This window comes from Malaclemys terrapin, chromosome 6, assembly GCF_027887155.1.
Source record: "Malaclemys terrapin pileata isolate rMalTer1 chromosome 6, rMalTer1.hap1, whole genome shotgun sequence".
NCBI lineage: Eukaryota > Metazoa > Chordata > Testudines > Emydidae > Malaclemys > Malaclemys terrapin.
In genome coordinates this window covers 49642518-49663106 of record NC_071510.1, presented here as the reverse complement: position 1 = coordinate 49663106, position 20589 = coordinate 49642518, and the positions used below count along the sequence as shown (strand labels likewise).

Here is a 20589-nt window from a genome sequence, read left to right as displayed (position 1 = left end):
TTTGCCATTTAATTCTTTAAAAAAAGAACAAAAAAACCAAAACACAAAAACAGAAAGAAAGCTTGCTAGTAAGGGTTAGTAGTCATTGTAGCAGTTATTGACAGCATGCAGTTCAAGTGGACTACTGATCCCAGCCCTATGCCAGGGTTTCTCAAATTAGGGTCCGCGAGTGTACTCCACAGGGTCTCAGAGCCATGTCTGGGGCCACCAGCCCCGCTGATCAACTCCTCCCCCTCCCTCCCAGTAGGTACGTCTATACTTACCTCTGGATCCGGCGGTAAGCAATCGATCCCGGAAGTGCTCGCCATCGATGCCGGTACTCCTGCTCAGCGAGAGGAGTACGCGGAGTCGACGGGGGAGCCTGCCTGCCGCGTGTGGACCCGCGGTAAGTTCGAACTAAGATAGTTCAACTTCAGCTATGTTATTCACGTAGCTGAAGTTGAACTATCTTAGTTCGAACTTACCGCGGGTCCACACGCGGCAGGCAGGCTCCCCCGTCGACCTCACGTACTCCTCTCGCTGAGTGAATAATGTAGCTGAAGTTGCGTATCTTAGTTCGAAGTGGGGGGTTAGTGTGGACCAGCCCAGTGCCTCCTGCATGCCATGGAATAGCTGTTCAGCAGCGTGCAGGAAGTGCTGGGAGGGTGGGGGAGGAGCAGGGTCGGAGGAGGAGGTGGAAAGAGGCAGGGAAGAGGAGGGGCCGGGGTGGAAAGTGGTGCGGCGGGAGTGGGTCTTGGGGGAAGAGGTGGAGTGGGGCCAGGGCCTGAGCGGGGGACGTTGGGTGTCTGTGAAAAGTTTTAAACCAAAATGGGGGCCCTATTGGGTTGCTAAAATTGAGTTGCTAAAGTTTGAGAACCACTGCCCTATACCAGTCTCACCCTGATGCTCAGCCCCACAAACCAGCCTTTCCCCTTCCCAGCCAGCTCCCACCACTCTAATTTTATCCAGGCTTCCCTCTCACCCAGCTCACACAGAGGAGCAGAGAATGGGACTCAGACTCCCAAGCAAGCAAGCCCCCTCCAAAACCTGGAGCACATGAGGGACACATTGAGGGGGATCAGACCCCCATACATGGGCAAGGGTCCCCAGATACTGGCACACACAGGGTGGGGAGCAGGACTCAGACACTCCCATAGAGGCAACCCTCCCCCCCCCCCCCATATCCCATTTCACATGAGGGGAACAGGGAGCCCCACCTGAGAAGCAAGAGGCCCTCTGATCCTGCCACATGCACAGGGTGGCAGGGAGGGGTGCTCAGACACCCCTTGGGGGTAGGAACACCCAGATGCCTGCTCACAGGAGTGTGGGCGGGGAGGGGGGAGTAGGGAGAGGGACTCAGACCATTCTAAGATCCTGGCACACACCCAGAAGGGGAAAATGTGGGGCTGACCCTATTCTCCTTCAGACCGTCACTCACTACCCATGTATCCTTCTCCCCCACCTAAGCCCCCATTCCCTCTCTCATTCTGCCTTTCACCCATCCCCACCTATCCCTCCTCCTCCCTGGATGCAACCCTGAACTCCTCATCCCACTATTCCTTCCACTTCTCCACCCCCTAAAATGACCTTCCCTTGCCAGCATTTGCATTTTTAAAGGGAAAAATACTTGATTATATTCCCCAACAAATTAATAACAAAAGAAGTGACAGATTTTAGCAATAGGCTATTCAACCCCTTCCAAATTTCTGACCGAGGTAGAACCTGAAGTGACACTGGCTGGGTGGGTCAGGTTCAAAGGAGTATTTTTTAGCCACTGAACCAATGAGAAACTTCGAAGACTAACAATCCTGTTATCGCCTTGTTCCACACATGCTCAATATAACCCCTTAGGCATGTGAATAGCCTTGTGAACCTTAGCATGCCTAATTGGAAAAGCATAATCTTATTCAAATAACATTTTAATTTGATTTCCTCCAAAGAGCACCAGGTCCTCAAATGTTTGAAAACCCTGGTACAATGATCTGAGGCCTGATTTGATCTCTATCTATAAGGAAAAATAGGTTTTAAGAACCTGACAACTTTAAGGAAAGCTGGTGTCCTCCCACACCAATGGTTGCATCTTGGGGAGCCCCTGGGTTAAATGGCCCCAAATTTGGATCACTAACAGGACCCACGCACCCGAGACACACCAAATTTCAGTGCAATCCAAGTAACCATGTGATTAAGAGCATTTAAGTGTCAAGTTTTAAACAGAAAGCTGCTTTTAATCTAACACTAACTTAATCTTAACTACACCATCAATCTGTTTTAATAAAGCAAGCCATCTAAACAGAGCTGCCTCTGTATGCATGTTGTCTCTACAAAGGCAGAAAGAGACACTCAGAAGAGCAGAAGGCTACTTTTGGAGGGCATCGTAAGTACTCCTACTGTTTGCCAGCTGTTTAACTTGAAGTGCTAAACACAATTACCTATCATCCTACACTTGTGGCAACATGGGTGCAAAATTCCAAACAACCACACACTGTGAACACAGAAAAATCCCGAAAAATCCTATCCTCTGTGCCAGTGGTCTCCAACCTTTTTATGCCCAAGATCACTTTTTGAATTTAAGGGCAACCAAGAATCTACCTCACACCTTCCTCGAGCCCCCCCCTTCCCGAAAGCCCACGCCAGTCACTCTATCCCCCCTCTCTCCGTCACTTCCTTTGCCCCACCCTCACTCACTTTCACCGGGCTGGGGTAGGGGGCTGGGGTTTGGGAGGAGGTGTGGGCTCTGGGCTGGGGCTGAGAGGTTTGCAGTGGGGTGGGGGGGGGGCACCCTGGGCTGAGCCTGGGACAGGGTGGGTGCAGGAGGGGGTGAGGGGTACAAGCTCAGAGAGAGTTTAGGTGCAGGAGGGGGCTCCAGGCTGGGGTGCAGGAAGGGATACGGGGTGCTGGCTCTGGGAGGGGGGTCATGGCTGGAGCTTGGGGTGCAGGAGGGGGTTTGGGGTGCGGGAAGGGATATGGGGTGCTGGCTCCAGGAGGGAGCTCAGGGCTGGTCTGGAGTGCTAACTCTGGGAGGGGGCTCAGGCTTGGAGTGCAGGAGGGGATTTGGGGTGCTGGCTCCAAAAGGGGGCTCAGGCCTGGGAGTTGAGGTGCGACCTCCCACCAGGCAGCACTGACCATGGCTGCCACTAAGGCATGCTCCCTTCCTACCCTGGCCCCACGCCGCTCCCGGAAGGGGCCAACACACCCCTGCATCCCCAGAAGTCTTGAGGTCTCTCTGAGTGTAGCCTTCATTGATTTGAGATCTACCATACCATTCTCTCACTTGAAGGGAAAACCTATAATGGCAGCAGGCCGTAAAAGAGAGCCATTTGGGGAATATTTTAATGAAGTTCCTCTAGTTGTGGGTAAGACAGGCAAGCGTGCAAAATGCAAACAGTGCAACAAAGAAATGAAAGGCCTGCTTGCCCGAATGAAACAACATTGTGAGAAGTGTTCCTTTTCAGGAGGAAGCTGCGTTGAAGATGATGAAAGGAACAAATCTGAACATGCAGGATCTTCAGGTTGGTAAACTTTTTTATTTCATACTTCTTTATTAAGGACTGCCTGTCTTCCTTCTGGACTATTCTTGAATTCTCATGTTTGAGCTAAAAATATAGTTGTTACTCTATGGTACTATCATTTTAGATGCAGTTGTGATAAAAAATAAATAGCTGAAATAAGCAGATCTTCCTTTTACAATTTCACCCTTAAAGTAGTACCGAGTGTCAGTGAATGCAGTGAGTAATACTAAATGAGCAGTATGGCAATAATAATTAAAGAACTGTATTGACATTTTGTTTAGGAGAATCCATCTCAACATACAGGATTCTGAAGACTATCCACCTTCAAGATCACCATCATTTTCTATAGTTTCAGAGTTATCTGCTAATGATAGTGTTTCAGTCACATCATATATGTCACATAGCCACAGTATATCACCTGTAGCAAAAAGGAAAAAAAAACTTCATCATCCAGAAACAACCATAGATACATTTGTGAGAAGAACCAGCAGATTACAAAAAGAGGTAATTGATGAAAAAATTACCCAGTTTGTTTATGCAACAAACTCTGCTTTCCGTATGATTGAGAACCCAAACTTCATTAATGTGGTTCAGTCATTAAAACCAGGATAAAGTCCACCCAACAGAGCAGATGTGCTTGTGTGACAACAAAAGAAGGGAATGTCTTCCTTACAGAAACAATTCATACATCAGGAAATGCACACACAGCAGAATACTCACAAGAAGTAGCAGTAAAAGCTATAACAAACTGTGGGGGGGAAAAAAATCAAATGTCTAGTACACAGCTTGGTCACAGACAATACTGCAAATGTATCCAAGATGAGAAGAAATTATTTAGAAGAAAGTCCCAAGCTAATAACATACAGTTGCAGTGCTCATTTGATACATCTCCTAGCCAAAGACTTCAGTGTTCCAGAAATAAAGGCTAATGTTGTTGAAATTGCAAAATACTTCCGTAACAACCACTTAGCAGCAGCTGCTCTGAAAAATGTGGGAGGAACCAAGCTAATTCTCCCACAAGACGTGCGATGGAACTCAGTAGTGGACTATATCAAGAACTGGACTAATCTGATGACAAAAAGAACAGGAGTACTTGTGGCACCTTAGAGACTAACAAATTTAGTCTCTAAGGTGCCACAAGTACTCCTGTTCTTTTTGCGGATACAGACTAACACGGCTGCTACTCTGTAATCTGATGACAGTTTGTCAACAATATTGTGAAAAAATAGACAGCACTATCACAGCCAAAGTTCTCAACATTGGGCTTAAGAGAAATGTTGAACACATGCTGAGTACCTGGAAGCCTATTTCTGTAGCCTTGAACAAAATGCAGGGAAATGGCTATTTTATTGCTGACGCTGTTGAAATTAGGAAGGAACGGAGTGAGATCTTAAAAAGAGAAATATGCAATGACAGAGTTAAATTACAGGCATTAAAAAAAATGAATGGGACAAGCGCTATCTCCAGCTCATTTTCTTGCAAATATTTTCAATACTCGGTACCAGAGTCAAACCTTAAATGCTGAAGAAGAGTTGGCTATGACATGGACATCCAGCAATCATCCCTCCATAATGCCAACTGTAATAAACTTCAGAGGTAAGGGTGAACCATTCAAGAAATATATGTTTGCTGATGATGTTTTAAAGAAAGTCACACCAGTGAACTGGTGGAAGTCACTTAAGCACTTGGATTCAGAGACTGTTGAAGTGGTAATCTCACTTTTAACAGCAGTAGCTTCTTCTGCCTGTGTAGAAAGAATATTTTCTTCCTTTGGACTAATTCATTCCAAATTGAGAAATCACTTGGGACCTGAAAGAGCAGGAAAGCTTGTTTTTCTCTTCCAGATTATGAACAAACAGGAAAACGAAGGTGAAGACGACTGAGCTAGCTGCAGAAGCCAGTATTTTAAAGTTTCTCATGTTGACATGGCTGACAGTCAATTTAATTTTTGTTTTTTTGTTTTGTTTTAAATATTTCATTTAACTATTTTAGTTAAACAATTTTAACAACACAAACCTGATTTTAAAAAAATTGAATGTTTAACTACATTCAAAAATTCATATGCTTGTTTTGTTAAAATATTTGGTTTACTGTTGAAGAAAAAAATCCAGAATACATAACGTTGTTGTTTTAGTTAAATAAAACAATGTATATGCATGTCTGGTGATGTTATCCTCCTAATACAGCATGGCAAGAAATCCTCCAAATATTAATGATTAGCCTGTTGAATTGGAGATATTGGGAGGTGAATTGACTTCATAAATATCTGCTTCAATTACTTTTGGTAAATGAAATAACCAATCATTCATTTTCTGATATAGCTGTAAAACGAATCTGAAAAGTTTTCAAAATAAATCGCTTTAAAAAGGTATAGTGTGTACCTTCTAAAAATGAAACCTACATCTATCTCTGAGTTGTGAAGAGTATAACAACCAACAAGAATGCACTTTTATGTAGAAATCCATGATTGAGTCTTCCTGACTAGTGATTTAATCAATTTGATTTAAATCATATCCACCCTGCTGCTAAGAATCTTAAAAATCTTCAATGAAACCTGTTAGAGAAAAAGAACAAAGACAAGACTTGGATTTCTATTAGGTCAAAGATGGTGTTCTTGTTTTCACCCAGAAACACCTCTCTCCCTTGGTACCTCAGCAAGTTCTGCATTTCTATTAACTCTGTAAAATACAGCGTAGGAACCAATACTTATAGAACTGCAACCTGAACTGTCTGTAATTTGTGTCATTGAACTCTCATAGCATTGTGATGAAATTGCTGGAGAGGCATGGAAACAAATAGTTAGATTTTACTTTAGGTTTTCCATTATTTTCTCCAGTAGGCATTATAAAAGCTTTTTGTCAATATGTTGAGCAGCATAAAACAGAAAAAAAATGCAATACATATTTTCTTACTGGTATGACATCAGTATATTTAAATATACAAAACTACACTAAAAGAACATTAAAGTTCCAAAGTTAAGTGTTCAATAGTCTGGAAGGACCAAAATTAAGGTTGTCTGCACATAGGCATTCTTAATTCTGGCATTTTTTAACTACTGTGTGTTTGAATTTTCCACCTTGTGTTTTTACCATAGTCTGTGTGTGTGTTGAATTTCCTAGGTTCTTAAAAAAGAAAACTGAAAAAACAAGCATGTGGCATCACAAACCCACATGGCTCATCAGCAGGGTTGGAACACCTTTAACTCCACAGCACAGATCTCCACCACTTGAGGTAACTGAATAAATGATAGCTGTAGTAGGCTGTCATGCTCTAGTGTCCATCAGCACTAGAGGAGGATGAGAGTTCACAAGTAGTTGCCAACGCACTGGGTTCTTTGGTTCAATTTGAAGTTTGTAAGGGAGTGTGCTTGTAGGGGAATCATAGACACTTCTGCTCTGGCCCCTCTACAGCCTGACACCTCTGGCCACGTCCTCTACAGTACTATCCACAAACTCCTTCCCAGTCTTCTGCACCTCCAGCTCCCTTACCCAGTCATCCCTTCTCAGGGCTCCTCATCCCAAGCCTTTTGGCGTAGTCTCTGCACCCAACCAGTCCCAGTATTTACGCACCCCTGACTTTGACTGCCAGTCTGCCCCTAAAGGCTCCTTGTCCGAAAACTACTCTCACAGCCATCTCAATGAAACATTAATGGAGGTACTCTGCAATCCTCTCCTGATGGTTTTTAGGGATGGCAGCCAGTGTTCCCTCTAATTTTTCCCACATATGTGTGGAATGAATTTTGTTAGGTTCACCAATATGGAGATGTGTGACATCACCTTCATATTGGTGTACCTAACAAAATTCATGTGGTAGAGGTGGGGCCGAGGGGTTTGGAGTATGGGAAGGGGCTCAGGGCTGGGGCAGAGGGTTGGGGTGAAGGGGTGTAAAGGCTCTGGCTGGTAGTGCGAACTCTGGGCTGGGGCTGAAGGGCTCTGGGCTGGTGCAGAGGGTTGGGGTGCATAGGGTGAGGGCTCCAGCTGAGGGTACAGGAAGGTGCTCCAGGGTTTCGGAGGGGAGAGGACTCCGCCCAGCTCTCTCTGCCCGCAGCAGTACCCAGGCTGGGAGGGGAGGGGGGAGGGCGGGGAGAGGCGCCTCTCCATGCCGCGGCAGCTACAGGGCTGGTCCGGGCTGCTCCCCGCACCCCCGGCTGGTCCAGGGCTCAGTGGGGGCCAAGGGAGGGGCACCCCCATAGGTGCCAACTCAGTGGGTGCTCCAGGACTGGAGAAAAATATGGAGATATGTGACACATCACCTTCATATTGGTACACGTAACAAAAATCATGTGGTGGGGTGGAGCCGAGGGGTTCGGAGTATGGGAGGGGGCTCAGGGCTGGGGCAGAGGGTTTGGGTGCAGGGGTGTGAGGGCTCCGGCTGGTGGTGCAGGCTCTGGGGTGGGGCTGGGGATGAGGGGCTCTGGGGGGGCAGGGACTTGGGGGAAGGAGCGGAGTGGGGGCACGGCCTGGGGTGGAGGGCAGGGCTGAGCACCCCTCGCCCCCGGCTAGAGTGGAAGTCGGCGCCTATGGCATGCCCCTCTCCTGGCTGCAGCAGATTCACTTTCCATTGTGACTATATTGACAATGTGTTTTATCTGTAGCTGCTATCGTTGCAGCCTTGAGGGGTTTCCCCACACACCTGTGGAACACCTTAGCCAGATAAGGAAGAGAAAGAAAATTACTCGGGATGACATGTTCAATGAAATCCTGTAAGCCAGTATTACATAGGACCATGAGCAAAGGGCCTGGAGGATGAACACTGCAGACAGCTGGGAGAAGGAAAGAGCAGACAGGAGAAAGGTCCAAGAATCCAAGCAGGAGAAAGGAGAAGGAGATGCACCAGGACATAATGAGGCTTCTCCAGCAGTAAACGTAGATGGCTCCAGTCTCTTGTGGACCTACAGGTTCAACAAACATGGGTTCACCTTCCTTTGCCGTCCATGGAGACGTGCATTACAGCACCTCCCTACTCTCCCTCAACATTCCATGGGGTATCAGGGGCTTCATACCTACCTCTACCACTACTCCCCAGGAGTCATTAAAGACAAACAGCCTCACGTACATTGATTTGTGAAAGCTGCTGTTTCTGTATGTCCATTCTACCTATACAAGAATGTTCTTTCCCCTTGACAATATATTAATAGAACAGAAGTTAAGTTTTTAATGTATTTGATTTCAAATTGCAGATTTTATTTTGCACTGGTTTTGTTACATAATAAAATTCTATTATTCAAAAAATGAGTCATCTTTATTAGTTCAAAACATATGCTGCAGAGAGCACCCACTTTTACGTTACAGTGAGACAATGGATAGGATCAGTGACAAAAAAACATAATAATCATAAGAGCACCAAAAAAGTAGTATTTGCATTGACAGTGTTATAGTCAAATGTACGCCAAGCACCACACAATTCCCAACAGGCCCCTAAACAGCACAGTACACAACAATGCATTATGTGGCTTGCTATTAAAGTGCTCTTTCAAAGCCTTCCTGAGCTGTGTAGCTTCGCTTGAGCTCCCCTAAAAGTCTTGTGGCTGGCTGTTCAAAACAGACAGCAGCCACTCTACTACCACCAGCCATGCCAGCAGCCCCCCACCCCCTTTTGTTTCACGGATATTATGCAGGACATGGCAGGCAGCTATAACCATTGTGATTTCCCTCACCCCCAAAATCCAATCTTGTGGATAAACATCAGTGTCCTTTCAATCTACCAAAAGCACAGCCAACTGTCATTCTGCACCTGCTGAGCTACCGGTAGTAGTTGAAACTTTCTATTGTGTTGTTGAGGTGGCCAGAGTACAGCTTCATGAGCCGGGTAGTAAGGGGTAGGCTGGGTCCCCCCCAGGATCAATATTGGCATTTCCACATTGCCAAAAGTAATCAATCAGTTGGGAAAGAATATCCCTGTAGCTTACTGAACAGTCCTGTGTTCAGAAAGATTTGAGTCCCCAGGAATCCATCAACACATGCATAGCTATAGAAAAGTTACCTTTTCTGTTGATGTACTCTGTGGCACGGTGGTCTGGTGCCAAAATAAGGATAAACATGCTGTCTGTTGCTCCACCACAGTTTGGGAACCATACTGCTGCAAATCCATTCATTATGTCCTGAATATTTGCTGAGAGTCACTGTCCTGCATTGCACGACGCTCACAGATTCATAGATTCCAAGGCCAGAAGGGGCCATTGCGATCATTTAGTCTGACCTCCCGTACAGCTCAGGCCATAGAAATTCCCCAAAATAATTCCTCGAGCAGATCTTTTAGAAAAACATCCAATCTTGATTTTAAAAATTGTCAGTGATGGAGAATCCACCATGAACCTTGGTAAATTGCTCCGTTAATTACTCTCACCATTAAAAAAAAATACCTTGTTTCCAGTCTGACTTTTTTTAGCTTCAACTTCCAGCTCTTGGATCATGTTATACCTTCCTCTAGATTGAAGAATCCATTTTCAAATATAATGGCCTTGCACTCTTGCATGACAAACTGCCCCAGAGGGGATTTTCCAACTCCAAAATTATTTCCACTAATCGGTAACAATTTGGTGATGGAAGCTTCCAGAAGGTGATCACCACTCGCTTCTCCACTGTCAGCGCAGTTCTCATTTTGGCATTCCTGCACTGGAGGATGCGGAAGAGCTCAGCACACAGATCTAGGAACATGGCCTTGCACATCGGAAAGTTCTGAAGCCACTGCTCACCGTCCCAAAACTGCATTACAAGCTGATCCTACCTGTCAGTGCTCATTTCTCAGGCCAAGAAGTGGTGCTCCCCCACCCACAGTAGCTCTATGAATGCCACTAACAACCTTAACTTGGTTCTCACTATGTCCCATAGCAACCTGCCCTCCAGGAAACTCTCATGTTCCCCATTGATTTGATTCTTCGTATGGTTCTGTAAATACCAGACAATCTGGCATCCTGGGCTTGCAACGCTCATGACAATAGTGCAGAGTTGTGCAAGCAACACGTGTTTGTGGAATTTTTAAAAAGGCACAGATGGGATATAGATGATATTATGGGATGGAGACAGTTACACTCTGGGAAGTTGACCCTTTGCTCCCATTCATCCCTGCACGACTTGTTTCTGCTCCACCATGCATTGCCAAAGCTTTCTAAAAGACAGTGCACTGCAAGGTGGCATATTGCAGCCTGGGATGCTTACCCATGGTGCACCACACTGTGCATTGACACAACCACTGGTGTGTGCATGCAGCACCAACACAAGGAGCCAAGTATCCAAGCGTATAAATGTTAAACTAACTGCAGTGGCTTTATGTCAACATAACTAGTGTCAACCAAAGTTTGTAGCGTAGGCATAACCTGAGCTCAGTTCTAGTACTCATTATCTGCTGAAATAGTTAATTCTTTTAACACTGGTATTACATATTAGTTTCTCTCTTGTTCACTTTTGGTATCTATAGTTTTAATGCTTGAGAAAACACATAAGTTATCTAAGTCCCCTAGGTCAGTGTATTGACCTAGTTAAAATCTCCCAGAATATGTTGTACTCACGCTAAGCTTTATTGTGAAACTCTTGCAGTTAAAATTGTTCCTTGTATATGCAGAATTTGTCAGAAGCAATATTATGTTACAGAAGTTCGTCAAATATGGCTTGCGTGCTAGGTACAGTTAGTGTAGATGTTTCCGTGGTCTAATGAAATCTGGAATGTTATGTACAAAATCTAGATAAGGAAAGGCGTATAAGGTATGTGGACTCTGTTGAAAACAAGAGGGATATAACTCTATTGCTACTATACAGTACTTTATAACTCGAGCTGGTCAAAAATGGGGAAAAAAAGTCTAGTTAAATGCAAAAAAGTTTCCTTTTCTTCAAAATTATAAAATGTTGACCAACTCTATTCATAATGCTTCTAAAAAAATACCAATCAATGAAAACAAATGTAAAGGTTTAATTTAAAGCTAATCATGATCATAACACCTTTTGCATACGACTATTTTAATGAAGGAAAGTTGGAATTTTTTTTTACTTTGATAATCATTTTCAATTTAAGCAGTCTCTCCCCTCTTCATATGTCCCAATTTTCTTTTTCCTGCTGTGCGTGGCTTGAGATTTGGCTCCTTTTACTATAAAGATATACCAGGTTTTCAGCTTGCAGTCTCTCCCTATAGTTCTGAGTGGATACTGGTGTATTCTTGCTACTTATTTAGCAGAACACAGACTACTAAAAATTTATTCAGTTCTCACATGCATGAACGTAAAAATATTTATGGATAGCCCTTCAGCAATTATATGGCTAATCGATATATGGGACTACATAAACCTCCCTCAGACCAAAAGGATGCATCTTAAGAAGTTGACCAGCAGTAAACCTTAAAGTGATTCAGCTTTGTATTAATTACACTGATGTATGTTTATAAAAGATTCTCTTAAACTTCTGAACATTATTTACCATTTTAAGCATAGTTAAATGGATAAGATAAAGAAAAAATTTTAAGGATAACCTATGTGATAGCAGTGAAATTTGCTGGTTTAATCTTTGTCGTTTTCAGAGTAGAATCAAAGTATAACAGTTTCCATTAGTGCTACCATATTTTACAGACACAAACGATTTCATTATAAACCTATTACCACAGGTTAATTCCACATATATTTTCAATCTACCCATTCACAGCAGGAGTTCCAGGGAGCACAAGGAGTCAATCACATGTCCTCCCCAAGCTCCCAACTTCGTCCGATAAAAATGGCTTGGGAGAAACAAGTTTGAATTCCTTAAAGATGGACCTCAAAAGATAGACTGATGACATCCTTCAGGTATACTTTCCATCTAACATGTCTTTAGAGTAAGCTGTCCTAGGTTGTTTTTCTTATCTCACCAATCATGAGAAGCATGTCAAATCACTTCGTAAGGTTTCGGTCACTGGGATGACAATGCAGTAATATCAGTTTCCCCCTCCCCCCCCCCCCCCCCCCCCGAGAAGAATGCCAACAACTGCAAGGTATTCCAAAAAGCAAAGAAATTTTACTTTACTTTTTTAGGAAAAGAACATAACTGCAAGATGCATGGTAGTTCAACTCTGATTTGTAACATAGTGTCACGGACCAAAATTTCTACCCACATAATAAAAAGATCAATGAAAAATTCATTGAGCATGTCTTCTACATCTGTCTGATTTATCAATCACCTAAATAAGTGAACAGAGGCATATTCAATAGTTTCAGAACCTTTTCCAGAGTTTCTAGACTTCTTAGAAGGAAACAACATACTTGCCAAGTTTAGTTCTGTCTCTCATTAGTTGAGCACGTAGATTATTTTAAAATCTAAATGCATAAAAGCTTTACTACAAGCCAGTTTACAGTTCTCAAAGTTCAGAAGACTCTGCATAATAGAAACCAATCTCTGTGAATCTGGAAATAAAAACTGAGATATTCCACCATAGTCCTAAAAATTATTTTCACTTTTTACAACATGCATAAACTTTTAATCCATGTACAGTCATTTTATTTAGCTTATCAAGCACTCTGCACTCAAACTTTTATCCACATTTTCTCAGGACACTTTATTAAGTAAAATTACCATTTATGCTCAGATGAACAGGAACTTCATTAGAAAGTAGTGGCAGGGTATATCCCAAAATTTCAAGACTACACCTTATGGTGCTTTGTGCCAATAAATAAAAATTAAAAGATTCCCTTATTACTCTGCAACTACTCCATTATTATGCAGGAACACAGCTAAAAGAAGAGTCTGCTTTTGTCCAAATAATTTGAACAGAAAAAAAAAAAGTTTAAAGTCAAAGTTTGAACTGCATGAAGAAAAATTTCAATACCAGCAGCTTGCCTCAAGGAACTGGAGACAATGAAATGACAATGAAAAAAAGTAAACAGCAAACAAGAAGTGAAATAAGACATCATAGTCTTAAAAAGCAAAACAACTCAGAACATGTTAAACCATCGTAAATCTCTTCAAAAATTGTTTTCCAAATAATGAGACTCAAACACACAATCTACTGAGAACCGTTGCACAAGGCAGAATGACCATGGTTGATGCCATCGCACCTGGCATCATGTATTAAGTTCTCAGAGCTGGCTCAAACCTGCAAATCCATGAATCTCTGGGGTGGCCCCATGGAAGGCACCAGCTAGGGTGACAGAGTGGGCACTCCACCCCCTTTACATGTCAATGAAGAGTTTGAGAGCACGGTGTGTTGGGGTGGTTTGTCCATCCTGGCAAGATGGTCAAAGAGTACACACAACACTGCTTTTTCATACAGTGAGTGACTGAAGGAAAGCCAGATCTCTGCAACACTTCGCACAAAGTCAAACCTTTTATGCTCAGGATTTGGCACAGACAGCACATATGAAATGTTTCTAGCCACTTCAAGTCTGTAAGATGGCTCATATAGCAAAACAGGCAGCATACGTGTTTGATAGATTCAGAACTTTGTCTCAGTTCAAAAACATTTTTGTGTCCACAAACAAGACATGGACATCATACACAAGGCTGTGAGACCTATTCATCGAAGAACACCTGATTTGCTACAACAGTCTGAACTCTGCTTGCAGCCTAGCTAGATGAACTTGTCAACGCTCTCCACAGGACTTGATCCCACCTGAACCAGGGGGTTCTGGCAGCCCAGTTTGTGATTAATTTGAACAAGAGTATTGTCAAGCTTAAAACTAACAACAGTATTGCCAGTGTTAGGCCTAAAACTTCCAGTAGCTTTATAGAGCAAGCTTTGTAAAATTAAGCTTTAAAAAGCAAGCTTTGCAAAATTAAGCTGCAACTTGTGGTCAAAAGAACTTGCAACCAGACAACATTTTATACTGACTCCTATATGGTAAAATATATGCCCACAGGTACAGCTTATTAAGACCACCTTTGAAACTTGTGGTTAAGACACGCTGCAACCAGAGAACTGATTCCTATGTGGTTTTGATGGGCTAGGCCTTCAGGCATAGATCAAAATAACCTTACCCACAATCAAGACAATAGCCCATTTAGAGATAAATTATATCTATTTTTGTAACCTAAAAAACTAAAGCACCAATTGGCTATTAGAAAAACCAATGTAGTCGAGACAATGGACTATATGGAAATAAGTTATCTCCTTGTGCATAACTTATTAAACTAAAACAACAACTGGATATCAAAGTAACCACAATTACCACAGTAAATATTTGGCCTAACCCAATTGGTTGGCCTGTTTTGGAACACGGCCGACAGACTAGAAGAATTCCTAAGGTTCGGGACTGTGTGTGTGTGTTTTGGTCAACCGAATCCACTCCCCCTGAACCGAAGGACGTGCACTTCGCAACCGTCTGTACCTGGCCAGTGCGGAAAATGGCCAACTGAAGGGGTAACGTATTTTTCGGAGGAATGCAGGGTAAGGTTATGGAATAAAAAAGTCTGGTTGCATGCAGAATAAGGTAACGGAGTAGAGAAGTCTGGTTTGCTCAAGCTGATTTGATCTCAAATTGTACAGACACTATAGTATTAAGAATGGTAGTGTCAGGATAATTTGATCTCAGGTTATATTAATGCTGCAGTATTAAAAATAGTAGTAAAAGTTTGATGATACTAGTGTTAAGTTGTTTAATCTCTGTTTGTACTTGTGTTTATTAAGGGCAGGAATAGTACTTGTAAGGTTAATAGTTAATGAGTAATAATAACCTTGCATATATTGTGTATAACTTGCAATGTTAAGGATAGGGTTTTATAGTCAATAATTAATGCAGAATATTACTTGTACTTGTGCTTGTCTTCAGTATAATTTGTCATTTATATTAATCCTTATTCAATGCTGGTCTTTAAATTTTTCTTTTCCTATTCTGTCTGTGTTGCATTTATAGCCGTAAGTCATTAAAAGCCTTTCTTGAGGAATTATCAGTAGTTTTAATTTCTTTATACGGACACCACTTAACCTCATTACATCTGTTTTGGGTGATGGGAAGTAGCGATCACCCAGAGCCCCATTTGGGCCCTGATGTGTGTCCACTTCTTCCTATATCTCTGCACAGTTCTGAGGTTCTGGACCTTTGCCTTCTGCCATGAGATGTGCAACTTCACAGTACCGATGGTATCTTGGAAACTTTGAGGGCAGAGCTAAAATTCTCCAAGTTCCCCACAAAGCAAGCCAACATCAATGCCATAGTTTTGGTTGGTGAACATATCTTGCCAAAAACTGATTCCAAACATGGAGCAGCAAGTCTTAATATTCAGTTTATAGCACAACAGAATAGTGCCACCACAAGAATGCATCTCTACCACATACGTGTAGTTGTGTAGAAACGTGATGAAAGCCATGAACCAACACACACTCACATGGGGGACCAGTGTGAAGAATGAAACTCGGACAATGGTCAAATAGTTAGTTTACCCTTAAGTAAATGCAACACATGATGCAAAAAATGTCACGAGGATCTATAGTAATAAGCCTATTCTAGCTTACCTGTGCCAATGAAAGTCATGTGGTCATACAGTGAAAGTTCTCTCCGTAGAAGAAACAGAGCATAAGCTCCTCAGGCGGGGATCATATCTTTTGTATAGCATAACATTGTGAGTGCTATCTGAAACAAAGCTCATGAAAAGACTACATGGACAAATAAAATTACTAGTACTAGCACACCAATGAGATACAAATAAGTCTCCCTCCTAATTCTGAAGTTCTGCAGCTCACTGATGCTAGTCCCAAGAAGAACTATGTCCAACTGGATGTTCTATCCAGCAATCGACTTGTCCCAGAACAAGATTATGCTTCTCAACCACAAATTGTTGATCCATATCTGCTGGAACTGTCAAGATAGCCTCCACTAATTCATTGTAGTCACCTCAAAACAGGATGGATAAAAATAGGATTTTTATTTAATTTTTTAAAAATAAACTTGTTTAAAATGAAATCTGAATTTAATACAAAATACATTAAGGTCTAAGCTTATTACAATCTCTTAAAACATTTAAATAAAATAAAAAAAAATGCTGAATCCATAAGCCTCTATCAAAAACTAAGTCAATGGCTGCTTTTCTACATAAAGAAAAATTCAGGGGGGAACCATCTAACTTTTGAAGTCAAGCATTATAAATATGGCACAATAAATTCTGTACTACATTAGGGGATTGATCCTGTGGAGGACCCATGGGCTGTGCTACTGGGTGGTGCAACAGACTGGGTTATCACAGGCATGGGGACCTGGCCTCTGACTCCAAGTGACATATACATGTATCTCATCAGGATCATCTGCTGAGATCACCTGGGAGGTCTCATATTCTGTGTTACAGCTTATACCTACTTAGCTTTGATTGGCTCAGTTCTCAAATTATGAATATTTATGACTCCACCCACCATGGACACAATCTCCAGCTCATGGAAAAAACACTGATCTGACCAGTAACTACCAGCCTTTGCTTCTGGATGGTTCTGGGCACATCAAGTAAATTACTCTGCTCTGTCTACTTGCATGTGTACACAGATGAATCTCCCTTGCCCCAAAAATCTATTAACTGTCTCCTGCTACCTCTAAATAAAATACCACAGTGCAAAAGGCATGTAGGTTACACAAGCAGAAATGTGGATTGTTGTTAGTTCTTTTGTTTATCTGGGGTAGGGTTGGGGGATGTGGTGGGGCAGAGGCTATATATCACAAGATGCAGAGTGTGCTACCACAAAGTAGCAACACTGGTGCCAAAGCAGGACACTGTGCACATTCTTCAGAGTGCAACCTCTAATTCTGACTTCAACACCTGGGAACCAAAGGAAAAACTGCAATGGCTGCGGATCGTAAAAAAGACCCTATTTGTGAATAATTCAAGAAATTCCTGTAACTCTGGGTTAAAAATAAATAAATAAATAAAATTGCCAAATGGCAGCCCAAACCCAGCCACCCAGTTCGGTTAATATGGAGAACCGGATAACGGAAACTCGGATAAATAGGGTTCTACATACTTAGCATGTGGGAGTATTTATGTTTCTACTGTTACTGCTGGACTTCTAAACTGATTTTTTTATTGCTCAATATAATCAAACGACCTGGTGAAAATGTCCTGTTTAAAAGTTTTATTAGGCACTTATGAATTAACATGTAAAACATTTATTATTTTCCCTATAAAACTGGGTTTAGAATAAATCATATCATTGCAACAGTGGTATAAACAATTGCAGTAGGAGGAATCTTTCATTTACCATCTCATTTTTTAAAAGCAACGCACTGAGTAATATACTCAGCAAGTAAAAATGACTTTTTTAAAATAATTTTGTTTCAGGGCCCAATTTAGAAATAAGATGTTAAGAATGTCCGTCATCTGCAATGTCTACAACAGGCCTGCACAGCGTATGGCCCACGGGCCGCATGTGGCCTGCGTGGGATCATTGTGCGGTCCGCGGGGGGTGAGTAGGCATGCGGCAGGGTGGGCAAGCCAACGCAGGTGGGCGGGGTGGTGAAGAGGCCAGTGGCAGGCTGGGGCGTGAGGGTGAGCCAGCGACAGGGGGCGGGGGGCAGCGGCAGAAGGTAAGAGGCCAGCAGCAGGCAGGCAGGTGAGCTGGCAGCAGGGTGAGCAGGCGAGCTGGCAGCAGCAGCTGAGGAGGCGAGCGGGCGGCGGGGGGTGCCGAGCTGAGCAAGCGGGCAGGCAGTGGCGGGGGGGGGGGGGGCAGGTGAGCTGGCAGCGGGGAAGAGGGGCTGAAGAGGCAAGACAGAAGGGGTGGGGGAGGGGGGCTGAGGAGGTGAGCGGGCGGCAGGGGGAGATTAGGCGAGCCGGGCGGGTGGGGGGATGACAAGCTGAGCAGGCGGGCAGTGGCGGGGGGGCAGGTGGGAATGACGAGCCGAGCGAGTGGGCAGTGGCGGGGGAGGGGGGACTTTATACTTAGGGCGGGGGGGTAAGGAGGTAAGCGGACAGTCGGTGGCTGACCTGTTCTACTGATCTTGCCTCTCATAAAAAATTGGTCCTTTTTGCTGCTTTTCTCTTGGCTGGGGGTTGTCCCAATGCTGCAAAGAGGGTGTTCCCAAAGGAAGGTGCTTGTTTCTAACCCCCGAGGCCGTCAGTATGTCTGCTCTTCTCTAGTCAGCCCACTTTACAAGTTTGATTGTCCTTGGTCTGGCTCCCATCCCCTCTCCAAGGGTTGCGGCTGTCTAGAGGTGCCTGCCTTCCACGCCTTCCTCCTTCACACCTCATTTATTCAACAGGGCAATTGATTACAAAGTGGGGGGAAGGATCTTATTCTACTTCTAGCAAAAAGACATTTTTCTTTTACCTTAATTATACTATCTTAGGGGCCTACTATAACATATTACTGAGGTTCAATACTGCTGTTTCGGCAGGGTGGCACTGGGGGGAGGGGTTGTGTTTTGGGGGAGCTGGGGGGTTTCAGCCCTCAGCTGTTTTCTTTGGAGTAATATGGCCCTCGCCGCTTTACGAGTTGAGCAGGCCTGGTCTACAACCTCAGGAGTAATCTGCTGGTACCACTAGCAGTGCTGTAACTAAACATATGTCAGACAGTAAATTTCCTGTATAAAAACAAAACAAACAAAAACCCTCTTTCACCATCCAGTAAAATCATGGACGAGCTCATAAATCAGGACAAGCAAATTCCAGCAAAACTCCACGGATGAGAAGATTGCTTGTTTCATTTATTCAACAAATTCTCCCTTTTGTCTAGTTCAGGTCCAAAGATTTCATTAACACAGTCAATCATTACGACAGTACAGACATTGCTGGACGGTTCCTGGATACAGTGTACGAGAAGGAAATTGAACAGCGCGCAAAAACATTGATGGGAAATTCATTAATCTGAGTTTTTAATGAGAAGAGCATTGTACACAATAATCCTGTAATTTGCACTTGTGAGACAGAGGATGTTGTTGTCTATCTTATGGAAAAACTGATACACCAGGAAATGCCCATACAGGGGAATACTAACAAGTAGCAATAAAACCTATAACAAACTGTAAACAAAAACGAAAGTTTCAACTGCATGGTTTTGTTACAGACAAGAAATCTACAAAAAGATAATGAAGGGAATTTGAAATTTATGATATGCATGAAGTGCTCATTTAACACCTTTTTTAGCTAAAGACTTAAGTACACTCCAGGGTTAAACGAAAATGTTGAAACTACAAAATACTTCCATAGCAACCACTTTGCTTAAGCTACACTGAAGAGAGCAGGAGAATCCAACATAATTCTCCCCCCAAGATGTACAACTGGAATTCAGTGCTTGATTGTTTTGAGCTATATATTAAGAACTGGCCTATTCTGATAATTTGTGAAGAAAATCATAAAATAGATGGAACTACTACCAGAGCCAAAGTAATCAACACCAGATTAAAGAGAAACATAGAAAATATCCTGAATATACTGAAACCTATTTCTATAGCCCTGGACAAACTGCAGGTGGTTTGCTTCTGTATTGCTGATGGTGTTGAAATTTGGAAAGCACTTAAAAAAAAGACACTGAACAAAGAAATACCCAAAAACAAAGTTAAATTACACGCAGTGAAGAAGTATATGGACCAAAGTACCAGGGAAGATGCCTAACTGCCGAATATGCTGCTGCTGCTATGATATGGGCATCTAACAATCACCCATCAAACATGCCAACCATAATAAATTTCAGGCCTGGAGATGTGCCATTCAAGCAGTATTTGTTTGCAGATGTTTTAAAGAAAGTCAAACCACTGACCCGGTGGAAGTCATTAGCTAAGCACCTGGAACCAAAGCTTGACAACATGCTATTCAAACTTTTGACAGCAGTAGCCTTTCCTGGGGGCACAGAAAGAATATTTTCTTCATTTGGACTAATTATTTCAAAGTTGAGATTAATTATTTGGGAGTTGAAAAGATAAAAATACCTCTGTCTTCTAGTCTATGAATATAAATGAGGAGGGAGGGCATGAGATCTATTAGTTTTAAAGGTTTGAAGGACTGCTTAAGGAACTTGGGGACACTTGTCTCATTTTCAAGAGACTTAGGCAAGTAGGAACTTAAACTTCAGTCACTTTAATTTAGGCTTATTTGAAAGTTTTCCCAGACTGACCTGAAATGACCAGTTTAACTCAATGACTACAAGTTTCAGAGTAACAGCCGTGTTAGTCTGTATCCGCAAAAAGAAGAACAGGAGTACTTGTGGCACCTTAGAGACTAACAAATTTATTAG

General features: G+C 42.9%; 1 protein-coding gene across 5 annotated transcripts in view; it reads right to left on the bottom strand.

Moving 5' to 3' along the window:
* The window catches only part of SPIN1 (spindlin 1), a 118191-nt gene that overhangs the window by 79238 nt on the left and 18364 nt on the right, over window positions 1-20589 (bottom strand). Inside the window, exon 1 of one of the 5 annotated variants that reach the window (XM_054031731.1) lies at window positions 264-284. The exons of the other annotated variants lie outside the window; for them this stretch is intronic. The gene's annotated coding sequence lies outside the window, so the exon portion shown is untranslated. Of the gene's footprint in view, window positions 1-263; window positions 285-20589 lie in introns of those variants that run through there. 5 annotated transcript variants of the gene reach the window in all.